Below are 27,450 nucleotides of genomic sequence, written 5' to 3'. Positions count from 1 at the left end.
AAATTAGTGTACATTGACTTTCTTCATCTGGACAAATGCAAGGGGGACTACGAGTACATTTTGGTAATCGTTGACCACTTCACCCGGTTTGCACAGGCCTATGCCACAACCTCAAAATCAGCAAAAACAGTGACTGACCGGTTATTCAATGATTTCGCCCTCAAGTTTGGGTTTCCATCCAGAATTCACCACGACCAAGGGGGAGACTTGAAAAGTACAGTGGCGTCAAGGACCACCCCCTACCACCCCCAAGGGAATGGGCAGGTGGAAAGATTTAACCGGACATTACTGCAGATGCTGAAAACCCTGACTGAAAGACAAAAATCTGATTGGAAGAATGCACTCAACAAATTAATATTTGCATACAACTGTACTAGATGTGACGTGACTGGCTTTTCACCTTTCCATCTGCTGTTCAGCCGCTCACCAAAGCTGCCCATCGATGCTCTCTTTGGGCTAAACTCAGAAAACAACTCTCAGAGTTATAGTGAGTACATGGAACGATGGACGAAAGGGATGCAAGAAGCTTGTGAGATAGCGAGAGAACAGGCAACCAAGTCTGCTGAATGGAACAAAAGGAATTACGACCAAAAAGTGAGGTGCACTGACCTATTCCTGGGAAGCAGGGTCCTCGTGAAAAATCTGACTCCAAGAGGTGGGCCCGGGAAACTGCAGAATTACTGGGAGGATGAAGTTCACGTTGTCACACGCCAGGTGGCAGATGATGGACCAATCTACGAAGTAAAACCTGAGCAGAGTAAAGAGTTTTACATCGCAATCTTCTCCATCCATGTGACCATTTACCTCTTAACACCACATCAACTCAAAGTACCAAACCAAAGCAAGGACATCAACCAAGAAACAGCAGAACTCGGCCCAACAGGGGGAGAGAATGTGAGCCAGAGTGTGATAGTGCAAGCGAAGAGGATGAGCACTACTTTCAAGTGGAGCCTTATCAGAGAAGATCACTAGAAAGCAGTGATCTCCTAGGAAAAAGGGATATGTTACCACCACAGTTAGTACCTTGTGGGCCTCGATCTAGCTCGACAGTGTCGGAACCAAGGCCACAGTCACCTTCAGCCGAGTCAGAGATGGATCTTCTAGAACCTGCCCATACAACGGCCATAAGACAAGAACTTCATGAAAATGAACCAACTACTGACCCAATGGAACGATACTTGCCTGTTAATGAAACAACTGAAGCGCTTGGGTCCAGGAACAGGACCTCAGAGGAGGAAAACGGGTACCAGTTCATCAGGAGGAAGCGACGGCCACCAAATAAGTTTACATATGACAATCTTGGGACCCCATCATGGTACAATGTGCAGATGGTGGGTGATAACCACTACCCACACTTTGCATCTAAAGTTGTACAAGGAAAATGTTGATGACAGTGCTGTAATATCAGATGTTGTAGACAACAACTGCTGGGTAAAGTTCAAAGACTTGAAATACTGTAAAGTGAGTATTACTGTTACTGACTAAGCAATTTGATGTTGGGACGACATCTTATTTTGAGGGGGAGAGTGTGGTATGCTGAATAATTCTCCTTACACTGGATAATTCTCATTATAATTATAAGTTTCTTATTGCTTGATAGATTTTATTCCTTTATATTTTTCTCTCCGTGATATGTTGCATGATTATTAGCACTGTCACAGTTTTATTATGTATTTCTGTGTTTTAATGTGTTTCTGCTTAAGCCGGCTTGGCTTCTTCCCATAGTGCATCCTGGTGCCATGTGTTCTCCAGGTAAGCGACGCACACGCACCTGGCCATCCACATGATGTAAAAAAAAACGTGATTCATCAGACTAGGCCACCTTCTTCCATTGCTCCGTGGTCCAGTTCTGATGCTCACGTGTCCATTGTAGGTGCTTTTTGGCAGTGAACAGGGGTCAGCATGGGCACCCTGACTGGTCTGCGGCTATGTGGCTATGTTTGAGCTACAGTAGCTCGTCTCTTGGATTGGACCACACGAGCCAGCCTTCACTCCCCATGTGCATCAATGAGCCATGGCCGCCCATGACCCTGTCGCCGGTTCACCGTTTTTCCTTCCTTGGACCACTTTTGTTAGGTACTGACCATTGCAGACTGGGATCACCCCACAAGGGCTGCATTTTTGGAGATGCTCTGACCCAGTTGTCTAGCCATCACAATTTGGCCCTTGTCAAAGTCGCTCAGATCATTACACTTGCCCATTTTTCCTACTTCTAACACATCAACTTTGAGGACAAAATGTTCACTTGCTGCGTAATATATCCCACCCACTGACAGGTGCCATGATAACAAGATTATCAGTTTTATTAATTCACCTGTCAGTGGTCATAGTGTTATGGCTGATCGGTGTATACTGCAGTGATGTTAGAAGCTTGCACTGCTGGTCTGAAGAAAGATGGTGAGCTGAGGTGGAATGCAATCATTTTCTGGTGTCTCGTTGCTAGGGTCTTTAATATGTTCTTAACATTTTGAGAATTTCAAGAACAACTTTTTTGAAAAATGTATGTTTTCCTTCAAAGCGCATTGTCCTAGTAGTAGTGAGGGTAGTGTTCAATATAGTGGTGCTTTGGACGTAATCTAAAGTCAGGAAAGACTTATTTTAGCAGTTGTTTGTGATCAGAGATTTTGCATTCTAAGTACTGGATAGTTTCATCCGTGAACCTAGGCGATGATGCAAGTTCAACTATCTCTTTTAGATCCATTAGAATTTCCCAAGATTTATCAACAACCAATAATTAACGGAAGTAGTCTTAGCAAGGAACAATTCTCATGACCATTTCCTCCTATTGTTCCTTTGGATGCAAACATCTTGGAAATCAGTTGTGGGTGGTTATCTTTGTCTGAATGTTTGTATGGGAATGAAGCAATTCCCTTGTTACAAGACTGTAATGAAAACTATTTACTGGAAATCATGTATTTTAAGCAAAGTGCAACTTCAATAGGCAGCTTCTAACATTGGTTGTCACATGGTTTCTGGGCACATGACACTCACATTTAAGCTGTAGGCCTAACAATTACAAAGGTTTAATGTTACAGTACTGTTTAATTTGTAATTTTATTCACATAAAGGGATAGAGTTACTTTTGAAAAAGTGAAAGTTACATTCAATTGCAAAACATTTGTAACCTTGTGTCGTTGGACACCCAATGATCCTCAGTCTGCTGGGGGTTGCTTATTGTATGTCGTACTGGTTCTTATTACTGCACTTTGTACTTTGTGAAATGTTTGTGTAAACTGTAGGTCACTCTGGATGATGGCGTCTGCTGATACATTAATAAATATTAGAGAAAATCGGGGGCGGGCGAGATTGTTTGCCCACATGTTGACTGTCGACTCCACTGTAAGCACTTCTAATTAGTTTGCCATCACATATAAACTGGCTATTCCTTTCCCCCGATTCTAGAACTCCACCGGTTATGGAAATAGCTAAAGGGGCGTTGGCAGTGACGCACACGCAGAACATCTGGAATGACATCATGTTCATTGGAAATCAGCAGTTTCTCGGGACTTTGTCAGGGAACCAATCAGGAAGAGTGCATGCATTGACTTGATCTTTTCAAATGACCAAGATAGAGTCAGAGGGACACTAGTTAGAGAACCAATGGCAAACTGTGATCACAATATGGTTAGCTTTGAGGCATTCTTTCAAAAATCAAGGACCAAGTCTAAAACAATGGTCTACAATTTTAGAAAAGCAAATCTTGAAGGCATGAGGCAGCACTTAGAACAGTTAGACTGGAGCACACTGGATACAGATTCAGTTGAAAATTGATGGGTATATTTTAAGATTATACTACTTGAGGCTCAGGAGAAATTTGTACCAAAACATAGCAAATTGAGGACCAACAAACATTGCCCAAAATGGTTTAATAGAAGAATGCAAAAAATATCAAGAGAATGAAAATGTTGTATAGCGCATACAAAAGGGATGGAGACAAAACAAAATACATAGAATATGTTGAGCTGCAAAGAGACCTTAAGAAAGAGATCAGGAAAGCAAAGAGGGAAATAGAAAGAAACATAGCTCTTTTAGGAGCTAAAACTAATGCAAAGAGCTTTTTTCAATATTACAACAGCAAGAGGACAATAAAGGAGGAAGTGAAACAGATAAAGGGCACAAATGGAAGTATCATGGAAAACGAACAAGATGTGTCAAAAGTTCTAAATGAGTATTTCACAGAGGTTTTCACAAAAGAAAAAATTGATAACATGCCACAGGTTAACAATCAGTCCAGTGAAACCTGGATAAATGAGGAGGAGGTACTAAAGGGACTAGCAGAATTAAAAACAAACAAATCACCTGGGCCAGATGGGATATTTCCAATGGTACTTAAAGAAATTAGGGAAATAATTTATAGGCCGCTAACTCAAATATTCCAAATGACACTTAGAACAGGGGATGTGCCAACTGACTGGAAGACAGCAAATCTCATACCAATCCACAAGAAAGGGGACAAAACTGAGCCAAGAAATTACAGACCAATCAGTCTCACCTGCATCACCTGTAAAATGTTGGAAAAAAATATTAGACAGAAAAAAGAGGAGCATCTTGATGAAAACCATATTATTGGAGATAGTCAACATGGGTTTAGACGAGGCAGATCATGTCTTACTAATTTATTAGAATTATTTGAACATGCAACTGCAGCTGTAGATCATGTGAAAGCATATGATATGATATACTTAGATTTTCAGGAAGCTTTAATAAGGTTCCACACCAAAGACTGATCCTCAAATTGGAAGCTGTAGGCATTCAGGGTAATGTAAGTAGATGGATTATGAACTGGTTGATGTATAGGAAACAGAGGGTGTCGATTAGAGGAGTTGCTTCTAACTGGAGTTAGGTTGTTAGTGGAGTTCCACAGGGATCAGTACTAGGGCCTTTGCTTTTTTAATCTATATTAATGATCTGGACTCTGGGATAGTTAGCAAACTTGTCAAATTTGCAGATGATGCTAAAATAGGTGGCTCAGCAGATATAATCTCGGCAGCACAGGCTATTCAAAGGGATTTAGATAATATTCAGTTGTGGGCTGACACCTGGCAGATGAAATTCAATGTGGACAAATACACTATGGGAGGAATAGAACTAGATGAAGTATCGCATGAGAAAGACCTAGGAGTCTATGTGGACTCCTCACTTTCTCCATCCAAACAATGTGGGGAAGCAATAAAAAAGGCAAACAGAGTGTTAGGGTATATTGTCAAAAGTGTAGAATAGAGAACAAGGGCAGTAATGTTCAGACTGTACAATGCACTAGTTAGAGCTCATCTGGATACTGTGGACAGTTCTGGGGTCCACACTTCAAGAAAGATATCGCTGCTCTAGAGGCAGTTCAGAGGAGAGCAACCAGACTTATTCCAGGTCTGAAGGGAATGTCCTACTGAGAGACTGAGGAACTGAACCTTTTCACCCTGGAACAGATGAGACTACATGGGGACTTGATTCAAGTCTTCAAAATCATGAAAGGCATCAACCACATCAAACCAGAGGAGCTTTTCCAGATTAGCAGGGACACACGGACCCGGGGACACAAATGGAAAATGGGCTTCAAGGCATTAAAGATGGAAAACAGGAGACACTTCTTCACACAGAGAGTTGTCACAATCTGGAACAAACTCCCCAGCGATGTGGTAGAAGCTGAAAATTTGGGAACATTTAAAAATAGACTGGATAGTTTCCTTGGATCACTCAGGTATTAATGGACACTAAACCAGCACGATGGGTTGAATGGCCTCCTCTCGTTTGTTAACTTTCTTATGTTCTAACTGACATCAATATAGTTGCTTAGCAACCAAATGAGTAATCTTCTATATTATATTAATTAGAAAAACTTTAGACGAGGTTTCCTGACTGGCCATCTCTGGAGCAATTTATTATAGTTGAATAAACTATAAGCTTTATTATTTTTCTAATTAAATTGGGCCCTGAGTGTTCCTTGACTATCTGTTGAGGGAGTCGATTTCTCCCTTTCAACTGTGCCGTAATCCAACAGTGATGTTCTTTCGAAAAGACGTCAATTGGAACAACGTGCATGGAGGACCAACTGTCTATATTTATTATTATACCAGTTCATCAAAAAATAATTAAGCCAGTTGCTTTGTTTAGAAAGTCATCTGAATAGAAAAAAATCTATGTTTCGCTGCTGCTCACACCTTCGTCAGGACTTCTTTATAGCTGGAAGTTGGAAGTTGGATGGGTAAAATAAACCGCAAATGTCCACACTGAACACATTGGCATTGATTGTAACTATTATCTTGCTGGTGTGTAAACGATAGAAGAGTATCTTAACTTAATTCAACTTAAATTACATTTCTGTCATAATTTCAAAATTCAAAAAGATTCTAGAAACTGCCAATTCAAAAACAAATAAATCATAATAATAATAATGAATTCCCCCTTCAGCATATTTAAAGTGATTTTTCTGAAAGAAAGAACATCATCCTATTTCAAGCCCACCTCTTTCTGGTTACCTGCCACTCCTGAAATTCCTGAAAATTGAAATCTAAATAGCACTGCACAATATACACACTGGAGTCAAACTGACACCCCTCCTACTAAAACAACTGTGTCCCTCTGCTGCTGTGCACAGGGTGGAGTCTTGTTTCAAATGGGAAGCCTTTTGTAAAAGTGCTGACACACGGACTCAAAAAAAACCACTGCAACTTAATTCAACTCCTTGCCACAATAATGAAACTACCATTAAAGCTTTCCCTGCAAAAAATATATACAAAAAATGTAAAAAGCTAATACAGTTTTCACATTTTGTTCTGTATGTATGTACTTCTACTTTATGAATCTATCCCATGGATAATAATCATTGGGTAATCCATTTTCTGGGAACCACACAGATGTATGTTTTTATTCTTCCTTTGCTCATTTTTTACATTTTGAATATTACATGCACTGCTTGTGTCAGGATTCATCACATCACATTTGTTTTAACTGGCTCCCTTAAGGCAAAGAGTTGAAGTTTTAACTAAGCCCAGATAGAGTAATATTATTTATATTTATTAATATGCGAAGGGAAGTAAGCATGATGTGTCTTTCATCTACTGCAGTAAGTTTTCTTGGCTGACTACTGCATCTACAGTCCTCAACGTTGCCCAATTCTTTTTGCTTCTTCATCTGAAAACCCCCATCTGCCTTGAAGTTTCTGCCGGGGAGAGACCTTGCAGATGCAGTATAACTACCTTGTGTCTTGCTGCTGTGCTCAGCCTTGCCATGGTGTATGACTTATCTTCAGCAACCTCACCTTGTTAGCTGAGTTTGGTTGTTCCTCACCCAGTTTTATTCCTCCTACACAGCTGTTACTGTTTCAGTTAATGATTGTGTTTCAACCTACATATTGAATTGATGATCATTAGCACCTCCATCCATTTTCAAAACCGCTTATCCTGGTAAGGGTCACAGGGACACCAGAGCCAATCCCGGCAGGCATAGGGCACAAGGCCGGAATACACCCAGGATGGGATACCAGGCCATCGCTGGGCAACACACATACCTACTGGGGAATTTAGAGTGGCCAATTAACCTAACCTGCATATCTTTGGACAGTGGGAGGAAACCCACACAGACACAGGGAGAACATGCAAACTCCACACAGACAGGCACCCTGAGCCAAGACTCAAACCCAGGACCCCTAGAGCTGTGAGGGAGCAGCGCTAACCACCACGCCACCATGCTGCCCATCATTAACACCTGTTTGGTATAATTGTTTAATCATACACCTGACTATATACCTACAAAATCCCTGACTTTTGTGAAAGTGTATTTAAAAGAATTTATGTTGTTTTGAAGGCAAAGTGTAGTCACACCAAGTATGGATTTGATTTAGATTTTTCTCCTGTTCACTCACTTCGCATTTAGTTAATTGATAAAAATAATCTACAGACATGCTCAAATTTGTTGGTACCCCTTGAGCCAGTATTAATGTTTTATATTAATGTTTGAAAAACCAATATATCAACAGAGCCAGTTGCTATGATGACCACAGGACCGGACCTCTCCCAGTATATCCAAGAGAGACTCCGCTCATGTGGAGAGCTTCCATGTCAGGGCCTTTCAGGCCAGGCATGTTAAATAAATACTTTATCCTCTGTACATCAAGAGTGGGTTCTTCACCCCTCCACAAACAAACAAAGAATGCACAATTTCCTCTGAAATAACTTGAAACTGACAAAAGTAATTGGCATCCACCAGTGTTTATTCCATATTTAATAGAAATCAGACTGCTTTTGATTTAGTTTTTCAACATAATATTGTAAATAAAATAAATGAAAATGGCATGGACAAAAATGATGGGACCCTCAACCTAATATTTTGTTGCACAACCTTTAGAGGCAAATTACTGCAATCAAACATTTTCTGTAGCTCTCAATGAGACTTCTGCACCTGTTAACAGGTAGTTTGGCCCAATCTTCCTGAGCAAACTGCTCCAGCTCTCAGGTTTGATGGGTGCCATTTGCACTATCCTTCTGTTCAATCTGGGGTCGATGTTCCTCTTGCGGCCGTGCCCTGGGAGGTTGGCTCAGTTCCATGGACCTTGAACTTCTGAATAATATTTGCAACTGTTGTCACAGGAATATGAAGCTGCTTGGAGATGGTCTTGTAGCCTGTACCTTTACCATGCTTGTCTGTTATTTTCTTTCTGATCTCCTCAGACAACTCTCTCCTTTGCTTTCTCTAGTCCATATTCAGTGTGGTGCACACAATGATACCAAACGGCACAGTGACTACTTTCCTCCATTTAACTAGACTGAATGACTGATTACAAGATTGGAGACATGTGTGATACTAATTAAAAAAATGAATTAGTTTGGAATATCACTATAATCCAATTATTTATTATCTTTTCTAAGGGGTACCAACAAATGTGTCCAGGCCATTTTAGAATATCTTTGTAGAATGAGCAATAATTTATCTCTTTTCACAGCTTCTTTGCTTTATTCTATGACATACCAAAGACATGCAAGCATACATAATGCAATAGCTTTTAATTTCATCACTTTTCAGGAGGAATTATTAGCATTATTTCAATGAGCTGTAAGGGTACCAACAAATTTGAGCACGTCTGTATTAACATGTCTTTTTTTGAAAGCATTCTTACTTTACAGCATTTTTTCAGAGCTGCCTAAAACTTTTGCACAGTACTGCATGTGTGCAATATATATGACAAATAGTTGCAAATTATGTGGGGGGGGCTGTAATGACATTCTGTAGCCGATGCATTGGGTCACATTCTAGCTTATATCTAGGTGTAACTTGAATGTGTTTATCATAAATCTTTGTATGTTGATTGAGATGTTATCATAGGAAGTATACAATTGTGTATATACATAACATACTGAATTATAAAACACAAAAAAGGTTTCAGTTTCATAGTGTTAAGTGTGTACCCACCTCTCCTCTCTTTGCTCTTGGTCTTCCTTAGTAGACCCTAGTTCGAGGATATGAAAAGTTGCTGTTACTAAGACGCTTTGGAGGTGGAATGTGTTTGTACTACCTTCTGTGTAAGCTGTATTTAGTTTTTTTAACCTAAGAAGTGGAGCTTACATTTACTACTTTATATCTGTGTACAGTTGACTGTTGGACTTTTGTCAGCTTGGCCATTTACATGTGTTTTGTTTATTGTATTTATCTTGCATTCTTCGAATTTTCTGTTTGTTTCATGAGCAATTTTTATTGCTGAGAAAGTTTTCATTTGAGAGGATTATTATTTTTTATTACAGTAATTAAAGTAATTGTTGCATTGTTTGGAGCTGTCACATTATAGTATAGTAATACAGGGATGTAACTGATCTGGATAATAACAGCATAAAAACTGTTTTCTAATAATTGAGAGGTATTTTCTAATATCACAGAATGTAATGCTTTGCTGAATTAATAATAAGATTGATTTAACTGGATTGAAAGTTTATGAATTGAACTACAGTTCAAACGAGCAGTGAAATGCATGGGTCTTACATATAACATATCCTAGAGCTGTCAATGTTGACCCAGAGCATACAATTATGTATTTATACTCCAACAACAACATCAGCATTTGCCTTTATAAAATACAAGTCTAATCCTACCTAGAGATGCACAGAGAAGAAGTCATATTGATCTTTTTGCTTTGTGTTTGCTCAAGAGTGTTGATCATCCATGACCACTGCCCTTCGCTGGGTCTCAGTTATTTGCAGATTGAAGTTTAATGTGTGATTCATCTCATCTCCGTTTTCCTTGGGTTTTTATACTGCATTTATTTCCATTACATACAGTGAGGGAAAAAAGTATTTGATCCCCTGCTGATTTTGTACGTTTGCCCACTGACAAAGAAATGATCAGTCTATAATTTTAATGGTAGGTGTATTTTAACAGTGAGAGACAGAATAACAACAACAAAAATCCAGAAAAACGCATTTCAAATAAGTTATAAATTGATTTGCATGTTAATGAGGGAAATAAGTATTTGATCCCCTATCAATCAGCAAGAATTCTGGCTCCCAGGTGTCTTTTATACAGGTAACGAGCTGAGATTAGGAGCACACTCTTAAAGGGAGTGCTCCTAATCTCAGCTCGTTACCTGTATAAAAGACACCTGTCCACAGAAGCAATCAATCAATCAAATTCCAAACTCTCCACCATGGCCAAGACCAAAGAGCTGTCCAAGGATGTCAGGGACAAGATTGTAGACCTACACAAGGCTGGAATGGGCTACAAGACCGTCGCCAAGCAGCTTGGTGAGAAGGTGACAACAGTTGGTGCGATTATTCGCAAATGGAAGAAACACAAAATAACTGTCAGTCTCCCTCGGTCTGGGGCTCCATGCAAGATCTCACCTCGTGGAGTTTCAATGATCATGAGAACGGTGAGGAATCAGCCCAGAAGTACACGGGAGGATCTTGTTAATGATCTCAAGGCAGCTGGGACCATAGTCCCCAAGAAAACAATTGGTAACACACTACGCCGTGAAGGACTGAAATCCTGCAGTGCTCGCAAGATCCCCCTGCTCAAGAAAGCACATGTACAGGCCTGTCTGAAGTTTGCCAATGAACATCTGAATGTTGTGGTCAGATGAGACCAAAATCGAGCTCTTTGGCATCAACTCAACTCGCCGTGTTTGGAGGAGGAGGAATGACCCCAAGAACACCATCCCCACCGTCAAACATGGAGGTGGAAACATTATGCTTTGGGGGTGTTTTTCTGCTAAGGGGACAGGACAACTGCACCGCATCAAAGGGACGATGGACGGGGCCATGTACCGTCAAATCGTGGGTGAGAAGCTCCTTCCCTCAGCCAGGGCATTGAAAATGGGTCGTGGATGGGTATTCCAGCATGACAATGACCCAAAATACACAGCCAAGGCAACAAAGGAGTGGCTCAAGAAGAAGCACATTAAGGTCCTGGAGTGGCCTAGCCAGTCTCCAGACCTTAATCCCATAGAAAATCTGTGGAGGGAGCTGAAGGTTCGAGTTGCCAAACGTCAGCCTCGAAACCTTAATGACTTGGAGAGGATCTGCAAAGAGGAGTGGGACAAAATCCCTCCTGAGATGTGTGCAAATCTGGTGGCCAACTACAAGAAACATTTGACCTCTGTGATTGCCAACAAGGGTTTTGCCACCAAGTACAAGTACAAGTCGAAGGGGTCAAATACTTATTTCCCTCATTAACATGCAAATCATTTTATAACTTTTTTGAAATGCGTTTTTCTGGATTTTTTTGTTGTTATTCTGTCTCTCACTGTTAAAATACACCTACCATTAAAATTATAGACTGATCATTTCTTTGTCAGTGGGCAAACGTACAAAATCAGCAGGGGATCAAATACTTTTTTCCCCCACTGTAGCCTGTTCAATCTCTGCTGTATGTGTCCCTGATCAATATGTATCTCTTGTTATTTTTAACTTGGTTACTAATGGCATTGGAAGCAAGTTATTACAGTCCAGTGTCACGACGCCCATTAGTATGCACTACATTACTCTCTTTCTTATCATTAAGGTTTTGCGAGATACTTTTCAGGGGCACGTTTGACTTGGGAGAAATGTCACTTAAAATAGCCTTAAAATAAACTACCAGAGAGGTTCACATGGAGAACAACGAAATACACACAATGCAACATATGTTTTCTCCTGAAAAATGTAATGGGGGATTTTTTTGTTTTGTTTTTCATGGTCCATTATTTACTGTTACCACCAAAGGGAAAGCCTGTGGAAGGGGGGTGCAGGGCTGCTGAAATTCACAGCTCTATGCCTTGGTATTACACAACAGGGTTTTTCAGATTTCCGTGACTTATTCAAGAGGAAATGTCTCTGGTAAAGGAGTCGCTTCTGCATGTTTGTTCCCACTGCATTGCTTGGAGGGCCTTGAAACAGACCTAAATATTGCAACTGGAAATGCTGATGTGGGCTGGCTAGCTGCAGCTGATCTCAGTGTTGGCAGTGTGCTAAAACACATCTCTCCCTAATCAGAGAACACAGGGGCAGGGAAAGCACAAACGACACACAACTACCAACACCAACTATCCTGAAAGAAGGGTTCCTTCTGAAATGCACAATTGTCCCTCTTACATGACCACCAAGGACACAGCAGAAGTGACACTAGGCATTTTGCAAGTCATTATTAATTCAAACTTACTACAATGCTTGACTGTTGTTCTCTAGACAGATTCTTGTACGTATTCCTGAACATTGCAACACAAAACACACCTTTGTGCAAGGGCAAAATGAGGTATAATAAGGGAGACTTATGGGTAATTTAATAAAACCATTCTGCGTGATTCATGACCATCAAATATGATCAACATGGAAAATGGATTAGGAACACACTGGCCTATATGTGTGAGTATTCATGAAAGTGTACATGTAATACTCAACTTACAAATTGAGTGTCTTGTACACAAGAAGAAATTATTGTCCTGATTTTCTTCCACCCTGAAGGATCAACTGATATAATTTACTGTATGTTTTCCCTCAAATTCACATAGAATATACCAGAATTCCAACACAAACTTTAATACAGGATACTATAACATTCAATAATATGTATTGTTACAGTTATTTAAGGAACATGACAGCGTTTGTGACCTATTTCCTGCCAATTCCATTCTACTAAGTGTTTTCCAAATACAGTACAAACATTTCTGTGGACCACCCAGGTCCCCACCCCTGGAGACAAAATGTATTTGTTTATTTCTAAATAGCTGTAATACAAAATACAAATCATACCAGAACATAAAAACAGTTTTGTTATTTTAAATGCAGGTATATGCTATAAGGGCATTTCGATATTATCCCATAATTTAACATTTAACCCTAAAACTGCCACTGTAACTCATTCTTTCCCATTAGCCAGCGCAATGGGATGAGTGGTGCTGCCCTGCAACAGGTGATATCTAACAGCCAGTAAAAAATTAAATATTGTTTTTTAATATAATCAGGGTACATTGCCTAACTAATTGCCTAAGTGGAATATTAATTCATATTAATATTAAAACAAAAGGTATTAGCAATGTCATAATTTTGGGATCAACCATACCTGACATCAGAGCTGTAAAAGCTTTAAAGTAAAGTTCAATAACTACAGAATTTTTTATTCATTTCAATGATACAGCCTCATCAGATCCATGAGTCCCTTTCAGGGTCTGTTGAGCATATTTGCAAACAGTATGATCTGAACAAACAGATACACAACAATTATTAATCAAACACAATTTGGAGTAGGATGGCAAAGATTGGCCATGCTGGTAGTAGCCTCAGCCATGCCAGATCCTATTGGGTAGTAACAATACTGTTTCCTGTCCGTTATAATGAGGCATTCTGATACTCTCCAACTAGGTTTTTGTAGGAAACAGCTGGCTTTTGGTCTTTACACAATACTGGATAAGGGCATCGGCCAAGAAATAAATAAGACAAAATAAATAATAATACTAGGCCTGAGCAATATCTTCCCCAACACACATTACAATGATGAAATAAAAGTATTACATTGAAACCAGTAGGAGATAAATAAGGCCTTTAACACATTTTCAGCTCCAAACGTGTTATGGCTTTGTTTCAGAATAAGATTACTTAATAATATAAGTGACAGACAAGAAGGTAGGACTTTATAATAAGTGGCTGTGTGTGTTAAATTACCATTGAATAAATAAATAGATATAATGCGCATCCTAAGAAAAAGGAAATTATCATGTGGAAATTGCTGGTTGAACAGGATTTTGCATTGACAATGGGGACATCAGCATCAGTGCCAGAGCAGCCTGCGCTATTTTTCTCTCCACTCTTCATGGGAAGACCAGTGATCGTGATATGATGGGGATTTGTTTAATGCCCATGAGGATTTGAATGGCCATGAAAACCTTAATCTCTTCATCAGAAACAGGGTGGAAAGGTTTTCAATTTAAAACAATATATACAGCTAACAGAATTAAGATTAAAAAAAGAAAGTGGTGCAGCTCCCCAATAAAATTGTACGCTTGGTTACCTGCAATATATATGACCAAATGGATAAATGTGTACTACTTATTATTATTTAAAATGTCTAAGACATGCTTTCATTAACTCCATCTTCTCGTCATGCTGCCTTTGCAACACTGCCAGCAGCCATTCAAATTTCTCATCCTCCTTCCTTTGCCTTTCCTCTTCCCTCTGTCTGCTCTCTTCACTATACAGCTGGAGCAGCACGACCACATCTGCAAGCTCCCACGACTCAGCTGTAACCTCTGTGCCGGAGGTCGCTGTCGTTCCACTGCCACGAGATTGTGCAGTAGACTGAGCCCGAGATGCTTGAGCAGAGATTCGGCAATCTGCTGATGGGGAGGCGGAGGAGGGGCTGCCTGGGGCCACTGATATAATGGTGCTCTATCCGGGGATTGTATGTCCAGATTGGCTACCTACTTTTCACAGAACAAAAACAAAACACACAATATACAGAAGTTAGATGTATTGGTCAGTGGTAGAAAGACTAGACTGTATGCAGCAATTAACCCGGGCATGTCAAAAACAATCTAAATAAAATCTACTCTGCTCTACATTCCCCTCTGTTTGGACATAGTAACGTAGGTATCTTTTAACAGTGATATAAAAATTGTGAAATCGATACAATGCATTCTGTGTTTAAATCTGGATCTGACAACACTTGAAGGGATTGTTCCAAGCCTAAAACACTTCAGTACTGACAACACACTATGCTTATTTACACTGTGTAATATATATATATATATATATATATATATATATATATATATATATATATATATATATATTATACACACACACATTAACTTGCATATATGATACACATACACATATGCACGATTTGTTGCATATTATATGTATATTGGCATACAAAAGGGAAGCGATGGATGTGCACTTTGGTTATACTCTTTGTAAATCTGAATATTATTAAATCCAATAACACTAAATCCATATTACACTTAAAACTATGTTTAATGATGTTTTTTCAGGACTTGATTGCAGTTTTATTTTCCAGAGGGTCATGTAGGGCAGCCTGGCAATCATAATTGGACTAGTGTTCAGATGGGCTCCTGATGGATAACTAAATGAAGCACTGTGGGAAGTGTTATTTAATTGATGCTGATATATATATCGGAGCGCCTGGCGGGTGAAAGGGCGGGCGGCGGAGCTAGAGAGACATGCAAGGTTTTGTTGGCGGGAAGTGGCAGCGAGAGCAGGAAGTGAGGGGGAAGATGGAGAGCGAAACGGAAACGTCGTGGGGAAACGCGCATGAACTGGCGCTATACTTTACACACGGATTCAGAAGCGCTGTGAACAGGATCCGTGTGGCTCCCAAAACAACAGCAGGAGCGTTTTTGTTCCCGGCGATAAAGCACCCAAATAGACATCGCCTGCGTGAGTAAGACGCCGGCTGTGTGAAAACCGGGTTTGTTTCTCAAGTTTGTGCAGAACCGGAGCTCCAGACTTTCTTTATGTTGATGTGTAATAATTGCATGCTATGACGTTCCTGAATGTACAGCCACAGGGTCTGGTTTAGGTGCGTGTTGCTGTAGTCTACTCTCAGTCGCTGTGAAGTTACTGTACACAGCGCTGTCGGCCTCCCGGGGGCTGCTCTCCTCCGCCTCGCCCGTCATCATTGGGCATGTCCTGCGCCAGCCCCAGCGCCAGGGGAACCGCCTCGGCTTCCTCTCCCTCTCCTCCTCTCTCCTCCGCTTGTCCTCCTTCTCACGGCTCCCCTCCTCTGCCCCCGTCGTCTGCCGGCCCGGGAGCCAGGTGAACTGCCGTCGTCTGCACCGTTTCCTCTCCTTGGCCTCCGTCCTCTGCTTGGCCTCGTTGCCAGTGATGAGATCAGCGATGGGCTGGAAAGGATTGGACATGATGCCGTCCTCATCCTCCGCCTGCTCCTCCGGCGCGGCCCTCCCCTCTCGCTCGGCCTCCTCCCTCTCTCTCCGCTCCCGCTCCTCTCGGACCCGGCGCACTCGCTCCGCTCTGTCGCGCTTGTCCTGCTCCTCCAGGGCCCTCTGCTCGGCCGTGTCCTTCCGTTCAAGGCCGCGTATTCGCAGTGGATGATGCGGAGCAGCCAGCCCAGCCCCCTCTTGACGGGGTGCTCCCGATTCATGCTGTTGTCCATCACAGCGCAGCACGTCTCGATTGTACAGTGACACTTGTCCACTAGCTTCTCCAGGGAGAGAGACTGGACGAGTTCAAGGCCCCGTCGCGGTCCTGCTTGTTGCCCAGGACAAGCACGGGCTTCCCGGCGATGCGCGGGTGTCTCAGGACCTCGGCCAGGGTGTCCCTGCTCTCACTCATGCGTTCCACATCGCTGGAGTCCACCAGGAACACCACGCCGTGCGACTCGGTGTAGTAATTTTGACAGATGCCCCGGATCGACTTGCCCCCACCCAAGTCAAAAATGGTCACCTCGGAGTCCCCCTGCTTCAGGTCGATTTTGGAGAAGCCCACGGTGGGGGCCACGTCTTCTGGATTTTCTCCCAAAATTCCTTTCAGAGTCACTGTTTTCCCAGCTTTGTCCAGACCCAGCATCACTAAGGTCACTTTCCTTGCCGGCTGGCACAACCGTTTCACCCATTTGCCACAGTTCACCATCATACTGAATGAAAATGTCACTGACTACTCTTCACTGACTGCTAGCTACTCCATTCGCTCCTCTACACGCTGAGATGGGTGATACAAATGAAAACAACTGGAAGGATGATGCAAATCCTGAGCTCGGTGTATCCACTGGCGCTGTTGCACTTGCAAGTGTGTCCTGACCCTGTAGCATGTGGGGATGTGACGCGTCTGCCACTTATGATGTCATAACTGGGACCGGAGGCAGCACTCAAGCTGTTAATCATCCACTGATTAAAGCTGCTGCTAATGTCATAATTGAAGGAAAAGGCAGGGCATCAGGCCTTAGATGGTCATAATTGAATCACGTGTCCAGAAGCTCAGTTCTAGAGCAGGGATGGCGAACCTTTGTTAGGCTGGAGTGCCCATAGTCTGGTTTGTTCAATTCACTAAGTGCCAAGGGTGCCAATGATTAATTCAGGATTAAACAGCAATTTCTTTAAACAATATTTATATTTATTTTTTGTGGTAATTAAGCAAACATGCCAACAAAACAAATCACAATCTACAATACAGAATAATCCAAAACACTATGGACAGATGGAACCCCTGCATCCACCCTCCTGCCACCTGCATGCACTGCTAACCTCCCCCCACTTTGAACCCCCCATGTCCCTCTGTGGTTTGCAGGCCTAATGTAGCCCAAAGTACATCCACTTCCACCCCCCAAAAAATAAATTAAGAATAAAGTAGTATATGTATGACAACTGTTTATTTTGTATCAGTGTTACTTCTTTAATAGATTGTTGATATGAATTTATTGCATGATATTGCTATTTTATTTTTTAAATGTAGCATTTGTGGCTTGTAATTGTGGTAAAGGGGTCTTGTTGCACAGGCAGTTATTTGACACCTGGACTTGCGGCCCATTGCTTAATTTAGGTTACCCACCACTGCCATGATCAAATCAATGATAAGTGTTTTTTTTCTTTCATATATGACTTCATTGTGTATTGGATTAATTCTTGAACAAAACATGTTTACAATAAAGCTTTGCCTGATTTGCAAACATACCATCTAACATGAGACCAATTGGCTGTAAAACATCAGGTATTGAATTTCACACAAATTACCCTTGGATTTGCAACCCATTTCCAACATTGTCTGTAGAATTGTAGATAATGGTATAATTCTTCCTTGGATTACTAGTCTCCTGTATTTTGAAAAAAGATGGGAATATTTTCTCCCCTTTTATTTTTTCATATGAGTCAACCAACCCCTCCTGTTACTCAATCCATATGAAACATCATCACAGTCACAGCTGTACCAGTGGTTAGAACTGCTATGTCCAGGCCTGGAGCTTGATGGGACTGTGCTCTTATTGATGGCGAATGTAGATGTCACTCACTCACTGAGGTAAACAATTCCAGGACTGAGCAAACCAGAGACTCTCATACAGTATTATCATTGCTATTATTATTTATTTCTTTGCAGACATCCTTAATTCAGTTTAAGTGAAAACCAAGTGGAGAAAGATTCATTTCCATATTTGTGTGTGTGTCGCAAACCCATCCAATAAAAAATAAGATTATGATACAGTAATAATGAAAATAACAAGAAAATGTACTAAAAACGTATAGATGTATATTGTGGCAACACCAAGCCATTGACAATTTAAAATTAATTTAGATTTGAATAACTTAAAATTGCATGGAGGCACCAGTACACCAACCTTTAAATAACTTAGGCTACATTTAAATAACTTATACATCATACGAATAACATGCTGAATCACTCAAGGCAGAAGAGTAACATTATTTAGTAAGAAGCTATAGTTAATATAACAGTACTGATATCTAAGTTTGCTAACCTTAGCTAACTAAAACTAGATTTCTCTTACTGTTTAATAAGACTGATTAATTAATCTGGTACATTTTTATACAATGTACATTATTAACTTTGACCCATCCGCTAATAGAAAACTACTGCTGTACTCAGTTGTGGCTTCATTTTCAATTAGATGCCACTTTCTTGTAATCACAAATGTAACCACTATGATGTACAGGTTTGTAGTTTGTTATTAGCGGGTGGGTCAGAGTTTTGATTTTAATTCGGCCCTTAGTCTTCTGATCTGCCAGTTAACCAGATACCTTTCAGGATGACTTGACAGAAGTCTGGCTTTTTCTGTATCTCAAAGCAAGCTTAAAGTCCAGCTGGGTAAATTAGCAACACATAGCACCTATCCAAGTAAGAGCTCCATCCCTGCGCCAACCATTACACTGCATTAACCCCTTTAAGACCCAAGAACTCGATATTTTCATTTTTATTGAATAATAATAATACATTCCTATTCAGCCATGTTATACTTTGGATTGTTAGTCTTTAAATTGCTTTTTCAAACTCTTTGCCGAGTGAAATGCAAATCTCAGTTGATCCTCAGAACAGTTAAACTAATTACAGCTTGGTTGAAACAAACCTTTTATATTCATATACACTTGTTAGCAGAAATCACAGTTTTTAAATATAAATATATATGCAGGGCATGTATATAAATATATATATAAACCTCAGTGCTCACTTTAAAATTAAAAAGTATTATAATGCTTGAAAAATGACATTTAAAAAATCGCTCAATTAATTTCAATGCAGCTTCTTTTTACTGTCATATCGAAACACAAGTGGTTGTAGCAGCTGGATAATTATTCACCAAACAAACTTCTTATAATTCTCTCTTGTCTTTGCCCCAGAAGTAATGTGTTTTTTTTTTTTTCTATTTCGGGAAGAATACAAGTAAATTAAAGAAATGTATAAGGATTGTTTAATGAACAAGATGTGGATTTTTTCTATTTACTTCAGTATCATACACTTTGGATCAATGTAGTGGTGATTAGTGTCTGGCTGTTTGTATCTATTTATTTATTTGAGGGGCAGTATAAAATCTCGATATAAATGTATATAGGAATGCACAGAACGTGTAAGCGAGTTATATTGATTGCACTCTTTTTCTTTACTTTTTAAAAAGGTTTGATTCACCTGAGCAGTTATTGGTTTAACTAATCTGAGGATCCGGTAACTAGAAATGAAAATGGCAATGAACAACAATTGCGCATGTGGAGGCCTTTATTGAAAAAGTGTGCAGAAAAGATGCCTTCATAGAGAACATGATAAGTTATAGATAAAATCTAGCCTGAGGGTTATTTAATGTATTCAAACACTCACATTCTACTCTTTTAACAGTAATGTTTTTATTGTACTTACTCCAGATATCACTTTGCTATGCAACACAACATGCAGGTTAAAAGCATCTTCTGTAAAACAAAACAAACAGCATCTAACATGACACAAATTCAACAAGAATGTATTATTATCAATATTATCCAATAATAAAGAGTAGGCTTAAATAAAGTAGCTGGGTCTATAATACGTTGTGACAGGGATGCTCTTTGTAGGACTGGTGCTGTTACTGTTGGCATGCACTTTTATTGTCATCACTGTAATAGGATTCACAGTGATGTCGGTGTGGTCTTTGTTTCGCAGTAATGTCATGTGACCAGGTTGACACGGGTTGAGGATGCTAGTGTGAAATGGACTCTAGATGCTAAACACTGATTGTGCGTATTTGCAGTTCTTGAATGAGGAGAACAGGCTTAGATTTTGCCCGTTATCACAGACAACTAAAGGAGAATAAATTAGGGCTGCCAAACAAGACTTGACAAGAATCCTAATTTACTTGGAGTGAGACATAGATTAATTCCCTACGTTGAGAGATTTCCTATGGAGACGTGTTAATTACTGTTGCTTCTTCTATCAGAGGTTCAACAGCTCTAGGAGTGGCTATTGTGGCAGTTCTCCAGCTTTCTTCAGACACACTCCAGCAGTCTGGAGGAGTACCTTACATAAAGCTTGATGTTTTCTCTTCTTGGGCCATTTCATTAGCAGTTCTTCAGATAGAGGGACTGCTACTTTCTTCTGCAGAGTAGCACAGCAAGGAAGCACTTCTTTGGGTACTATAATTGTCCTTTTTCATGAAATTCCCAGTTCACTTCTAGCTGGCTGTGGTGTCGTTGAAGATGAAGAAGGCTATTAAAGCCCTAAAGTTCTCGACTGAAATAAATGTTTGCATGAGAAAGACTTTAAATGGAATCCATGCTCTCATGAAAAACGCAGCCCTACTGAAGTATAGGCATCTCCTGTTAACATTCAGCTTGACAGGAATGTGCAGATCCTTTTCTAACTATGGCAGACTTGGGATAATTGTGAATCTGAATACTTACTTTTCTACCATTCTAATATAAAACCTGCCACCAGCACCTTAGATGAAAATATAATATACATTAACAAAATATCAAAGAACCGACTCCTAATTGGCTGATGTCTGGTCCTGGAAGGCTGCAGTCCAGCAGGTTTTATAGGTTTCCTTCAATCACCCATAATTTAATAATAAGGAAAGTGGTCAAATTTGTCCAATTAAGCCAATAATCAGTTGAACTAGGCAGTTAGGAGTTGACGTACAATGAATACCTTAAGCCAATACAGCCCTAGAGGACCAGGATCCAGCACCCTGGCTTATGCGGCTAAAATCCACACAAGGAAAGCAGGGTGAATCATATAGCCTGTAACATGTAGTCCTGAGGTCTGAGACCAATTCAATGCTCCCAGTGGGTTTTAACAATTGGTCGGTGTGCCTTTAAAGATGGCATGATAATATGGCATGATAAACTACCGCTAATCTGCCCCAAGTTCATTTTACTCTTATTGGGAGTGAAGTAATATATTACTAGTGGAGTAGTGGTCAGGGCTCCCTCCTGGGTGGAAAGTTGTGGGATCATTCCTAGGTTCGGGACACTGCCATTGTTCCCTTCAGCAAGGTACCTCACCTAGATTGTTCCAGTAAAAAAAGAACATGTTTAAATGGGAAATTGTATGTAAAACATAATGTGATATATTGTCACATTTTTTAAATTGCCCTGCCTAAGAAATACATTGTAATTTAATAGCTCTTGCTCTATTTTTAAAGCTGTATATTTGGTGACTGTAATTCACCTTGGGAAATGGTGTCAACTAATAAATAATAACAATAATAGTCACCAGGCAACTTTGAGACCGGACAGGATTGCAAAGTTCCCCTTAACCGGAAACAAACGTACAAACCGGTACTCATGATTCCTGTCACTGATCAGACAAAGTGTACATCCTTTTTTAGATTCTGGGCATTTCTTTCTAATGAATAGAAGTAGCTGCAGAAGCTTATTTTTTGGGTTGCTTTTATGTACATTTTTCTGTGTCTGAGAATCTGAAATGATTTTGTTGGCTATGTTGAGCAGATTGTATCTGTATCTGCTAGAAAGAACAATGTTGTGTTTGCTGTTTGAAAGACTGACCTTCTATTTAAATATTTAAAATAACTTTTGTGCTACATGCAATACTTACCTTTTCTTTTGTCCTCTCTATATAAAACATTGTTTTTTAGAAATTCAGACTTCACCTGAATCTCCTGAATTTTTGAATCAGGATTATATTATAGTTATTGAGGTATGTTTTTGGAGGACCTCATATGTGAAGTGTTATAAATTGTGAATGGTCAGTCAACAAGGTAAGCAGCTGCACAAAGCAATTCTAATAAAATGGTTTCAGCCTCACAGCCACAATAATGTTACAGTCTGCCCTGTTTGATTATAGCAGTTTTAAATGGAGAATCATTGAAGTCCAGGATTAACTTAAACTATTTATATAGACATTTGTGTAAGAATACCTACTGGGAAGGGAGTGGGAAATGAGCATGCGTGGATATAGTTTATTTATTCATATTTCTAGTTACCTTTGCAGCAATGTTATCCTTCTGCAGTAATCAGTCATCCATTAATCTAGTCCCTGCCACACTTTAAAGAATCTGAACTGTAGAGGGGAGACGAGGATAGCTATTAGATGTCAAATACACAGGAAGATGATAAGGAACTAGTAGTCGCACTGCAATTATGCACCCTCTTCTTAGTGTCCTTGCCCTCCTCTGAAAGAAGGAGCGTTTTAATCTAGCTGACATGCTGCCCATCTTAACTTCCCTGCCCTTGAAGAAACAGTACAGGAAATGGCATTGTTATGGTTCAAGTACAATAGTCCTTTAATCTTCACTGGTAGGAATCAATAAATAACTAAAAGGAACATGTCTGACCAGTAAAGCAGTTTTTACTTTGTGTTTGTTATAATATTTATTAAGCAGTACATACAAGCTAACCTAAAAGACAGGACCAAAGCTTACCAAAGCTGTTTTTTAGGATTTTAATTGCATTTTCCATCTGACCGTAACAGTTAAGTTCTACAAACAAGAGAAACCAAAACTAATCATATTCGCATTCCGATTTAAAATAAAATACCATTGAAAAGACATATGAAGATAAAGTAACTAAATAATAATGACTGCTAAAACTTTACAATGCTTTCGCAATAAATTGTTAAATAAAGAATACAAAGGTTGCAAGTCAAGTTTCCAAATGTGAAAACCTGATGCATTAATTCCAAAGAAAATAATTGACAACTGCACCAATCAGCCAGTTGAGCCTTCCAGATCTCATGGGACATCTTAGAAAAACAGCAAAGATCCCCTTGTGGCTGTAAAATGTCATTTTTGCTCCATAGTTAAGAAACTGGGGGGAATAAAATGTAGAAAATAAATAAATAAATGAGACAGGCTAATGAGTCTCCAGGGAAGCTTCCGTTGTGCATGGTAAATCAGAAAATACTTATCTAATGAGTTTGAGAGGGGATATTATTATTGTGCAATGCAATCCCACCTCACATAAGAATGAGCTACTAAGAGATTATGCAATTCGAGAACTCGGTCTTGCGTTGTTCCAAACCAAAAATGCAAAGAAGTCCCAAGAGCAAAATTATTATTGCAAGATTGTTTGGCCCATTTAATGCATTAATCACTGTCATGCACAATCAATTAAACCCTGCCACACTGTTGAGCCCGACAAGTCCATGTGCTTAAGACACACTTCAGTTTGCAAGGCTGTCCCCTCTCAGGAACTGTTAACATGAGGCCTCATAATGGGGTGTTAAAACTGCTTGAAATGCTATTTGCAGCTTAAAGCAGGCATGTGGTGCTCATCCTGTCAGAGTAAAGACTAGCACAGGGTCTGTGTACGACAATGAAGGGAATCCCAAAGATGAATGGGCCACAGTCAGTAAGTTAAGAATCCAAAAGAATTATCCAAAAGGCCAGGCTCCTGGTTCGAGGTTGACTGCTCTTTCAAGTCTAAGGTAATACAAGCTCAGTAACAGGTTTCTGTAGCCTACATAATGAGCACTGTTCCACTACCTAAAGTGTTGTCTTTTACCTTCTGCTTGACTTGAATTGTCAGCATCTCTTGCTCAATTTATCTTTTTCTCTCTCGGCACTAGACTGAGAAGAGCCATCAGAATATATCCATGAATGAGGGAACATCTTACAAGATGCCAGAATTCTTCTTCTTTAAATGAGATCAACGGGGATAGGTCTGAAATCTTAAGGAGACAGAAAAAGGCAAGGTCCTTGCTGGCCCACCTGGAAATGGAGCGGGAGCAGGCTGAGGGTAAAAGGTAAATGCACACATGCTGGGTAAAATTGTTGTAGTAGTAGTAGTAGTAGTAATAGTATAGTAATTATTGAGCACTACAGGCAGTAGTCTGTATAGATAATACTTCAGAAGCTGGATCAAATCACAGCCCAATTGTCTGGGTAGCACAAGTCTGTCCTGTCTCATCACTGGACACACATTCCACTGTGAGCTGTCCACTACCAATCCCTGGAAAGGGATGGGATTCCAGTAAAAGGTATTTTGTGTCAAGAACACATTACAATCTTGAAGTCCAGCATTGCTGATCTCATTTACCCGATGAATAGCTGTTCTGCTGGTGTTTACTAATGGCACTGTAAAATTCTGATTTGATTTTCATCTCAAATACTGTTTATTCGAAAGAGCTGAAAATGGAATGCATTTCATGTATCTTTATAAATGTACTTTGATCTTCAAGGTGTTGTAATGCATGTTCCTTTTTCTGCCTCTGCCGCATGTTTACACAGCTGACACTTTCTCTGCATCTATTAATTGAGGATTGTATTCCATTAGGTAAAACTATTAGTTTTCTTGCAATTTCCCTCACAGAATTCATATCTGAATACCGTGATCTAAGCAGAGTTTGTGCTAGCCTTTTTTTTTTTTATGGGCAACATGGCCAATAACATTCCTGAATTCCGGTCATATAGAACAATTATCGGACATATGTTTTAAATAGCCATATAATAGCTTACATTTAAACAGCAATAAAACACAAACACTATGATCCAACAAATGTATTTTATTTAGTCAGCAGAATGAACTCTTCACAAGCATATAGGCTACAACAATAAAATAAAACCAATAGCCTTGCTATTGTTAATAAAATAAAGACATTAGCCTACATTAAATGTACGTCTCTTTGCATTCCAAGCCCGTCAAATTAAATAACTTGAAAATAAGCTAAATGAAGACAAAATTAGGTCTAAAAAATAATAGGCTGGTCGGTCCGAATTCTGCGTTTGTCAAATTCCCGTTTATTTGCGGCGCGACTTCATTGAATAGAAGTGCTCCGCTGCTTGTGCAAAGTTGAAGCCATGCAACCCCTTGTCACAACTTGCAATTCTCATCAACCTTGTCACCTTGTCACGCTCTGCAGGCACACTGGACGCAGGAATTGTGCAGGCAATCTTTCCCAGCATTGCCAGGACAGGATACATTTCCCCGAATTCCCCGATGACCGTTTCACAGGCCGTGTGGTATTTCAACCTGCTGTACCCACGCAGTGCTGTCCTCATCGGCACTGCATCTCGCTCAGTCACATGACCAAACTCTCAGTGATGTCTTACTGTGACAGCGAGCGTAGGCTTGCTGTTGTCTTGGCGCCATGTCTTATAGGTCACACAATATTAGGCTATTTAATATGCTATTAATCTATCTATCTATCGACTATCGTCTGTTGCTGTCTGTCTACCGTGGTGTCTGTCGGGAGTGTGCATGTGTGGCGGGAGTGTGGAGGAGTGCGCAGAGCTTGAGTGAGTGAGTGAGTGAGTGAGTGAGTGAGTGGGGTTTTTCCCCGTTTTTTCTTCTCTCCTTCTTGCCTTTTCTTTCTTTGTGTTGGTTTGGGTGGTACAAAAGTGTATTACTGTTTGGGTTTGTGCAGGGAAGCAGACTTTTGTCAGCGATCGCCATGGCTACACCCGAGTTGGGGAGACTGGGGTTTAGTAACCTGACTCGCCGTCACGGCATTAAACTTATTGTGGATGCGATCGTCCCAGTAGAAAGATGCGTCATTGAATTGGGGAAAGTGGTGGGGTGTGGGAATATTAAATCCGCATCTCGGATGAATAAATCTGTTGTTTTTCTTGCTAATGAAGCGTTAGTGCGGAGAGTGGTTCTGGAGGGTTTAGTTGTCGATGCAGTCCTGGTGTCTGTCTTGCCGCTTGCAGTCCCAGCTCGGAAAGTTACTATTTCCAATGTGCCGCCATATATTTCCAATGTCGTTTTGATCACGGAGCTGAGCCGACACGGGCAGATTATGTCGGATATCACTATGATACCGCTGGGTGTAAAAGTCCCGAGCTGAAACATGGTGTATCTTTTCGTAGGCCGCTGTATATGTTGTTTCCTGATACCTACGGGGAGTTGAATGTTGCCTTTCGTTTTCGATTGGATGTCTGTGACCATGTTGTGTTCGCTACGTCTGATCTCATGAAGTGTTTTGTCTGCGGCCGTGAAGGTCATATTGCGAAGAACTGCAGGAGATCGTGGGAAGAAGGGGGTGGCAGTGCTGCGGTGGAGGAGGGCACGTAGAGTCTGGGTCAGGGACCGGGGACGGGCAGCGGGCCGGACCGGCGGGTGTGCAGGACGGGCAGCGGGCCGGACCGGCGGGTGTGCAGGACGGGGAGCGGGCTGGACCGTCGGGTGTCGGTGCGAAGGTTGGGATTTGTGGTGTTGGGGTGCTTTGTGGGAACGGGGTGCCGGTACAGGTAGTACATGCTGTACTGGGGTGTGTGGGACATGAGAGTGGGGAGACTGTGGCTCTGGCTGTGGTTGCTACTGTGATGCCTGAGAGTGAGATTGCTCTGCAGGAGGCAGGTTTTTCCCACGACGCTGCTCGTGAGGGGTCTATGGCAGATCCGGCGCTTGAGATTCGGCCAGCAGAGGTGGCAATGGAGGGGGAGATGACGGCTGAGAAAGGGGAGTTTAAACTTCCTAAACGGAAACGTGAGAAGAAGGGTAGACCCATTGACAGTGATGCGAAACGCAGTTTTGTCGCAGAAAAGCAGGACGTGGAGCGCGGTGTCTGCACTGCGAGCAGGTGGGAGTTGCTGGCTGAGGCCGGGACTTCGGAGGGCAGCAGGGCCGGCGAGAGCGATGAGGAGGGG

The 27,450-nt window shown here is 40.8% G+C and overlaps 1 pseudogene; it reads right to left on the bottom strand.

Annotated features, from left to right (window-relative positions):
• Nucleotides 1-609: 609 nt before the first annotated feature.
• On the bottom strand, nucleotides 610-27,060 carry LOC136713228 (ADP-ribosylation factor-like protein 13B pseudogene; annotated as a pseudogene).
• Nucleotides 27,061-27,450: the final 390 nt, after the last annotated feature.

The sequence above is a fragment of the Amia ocellicauda genome, chromosome 2 (assembly GCF_036373705.1).
Source record: "Amia ocellicauda isolate fAmiCal2 chromosome 2, fAmiCal2.hap1, whole genome shotgun sequence".
In the NCBI taxonomy this organism is placed as follows: domain Eukaryota; kingdom Metazoa; phylum Chordata; class Actinopteri; order Amiiformes; family Amiidae; genus Amia; species Amia ocellicauda.
Note: the sequence above shows the minus strand (reverse complement) of the source record. Positions and strands in the feature narration are given on the sequence as shown.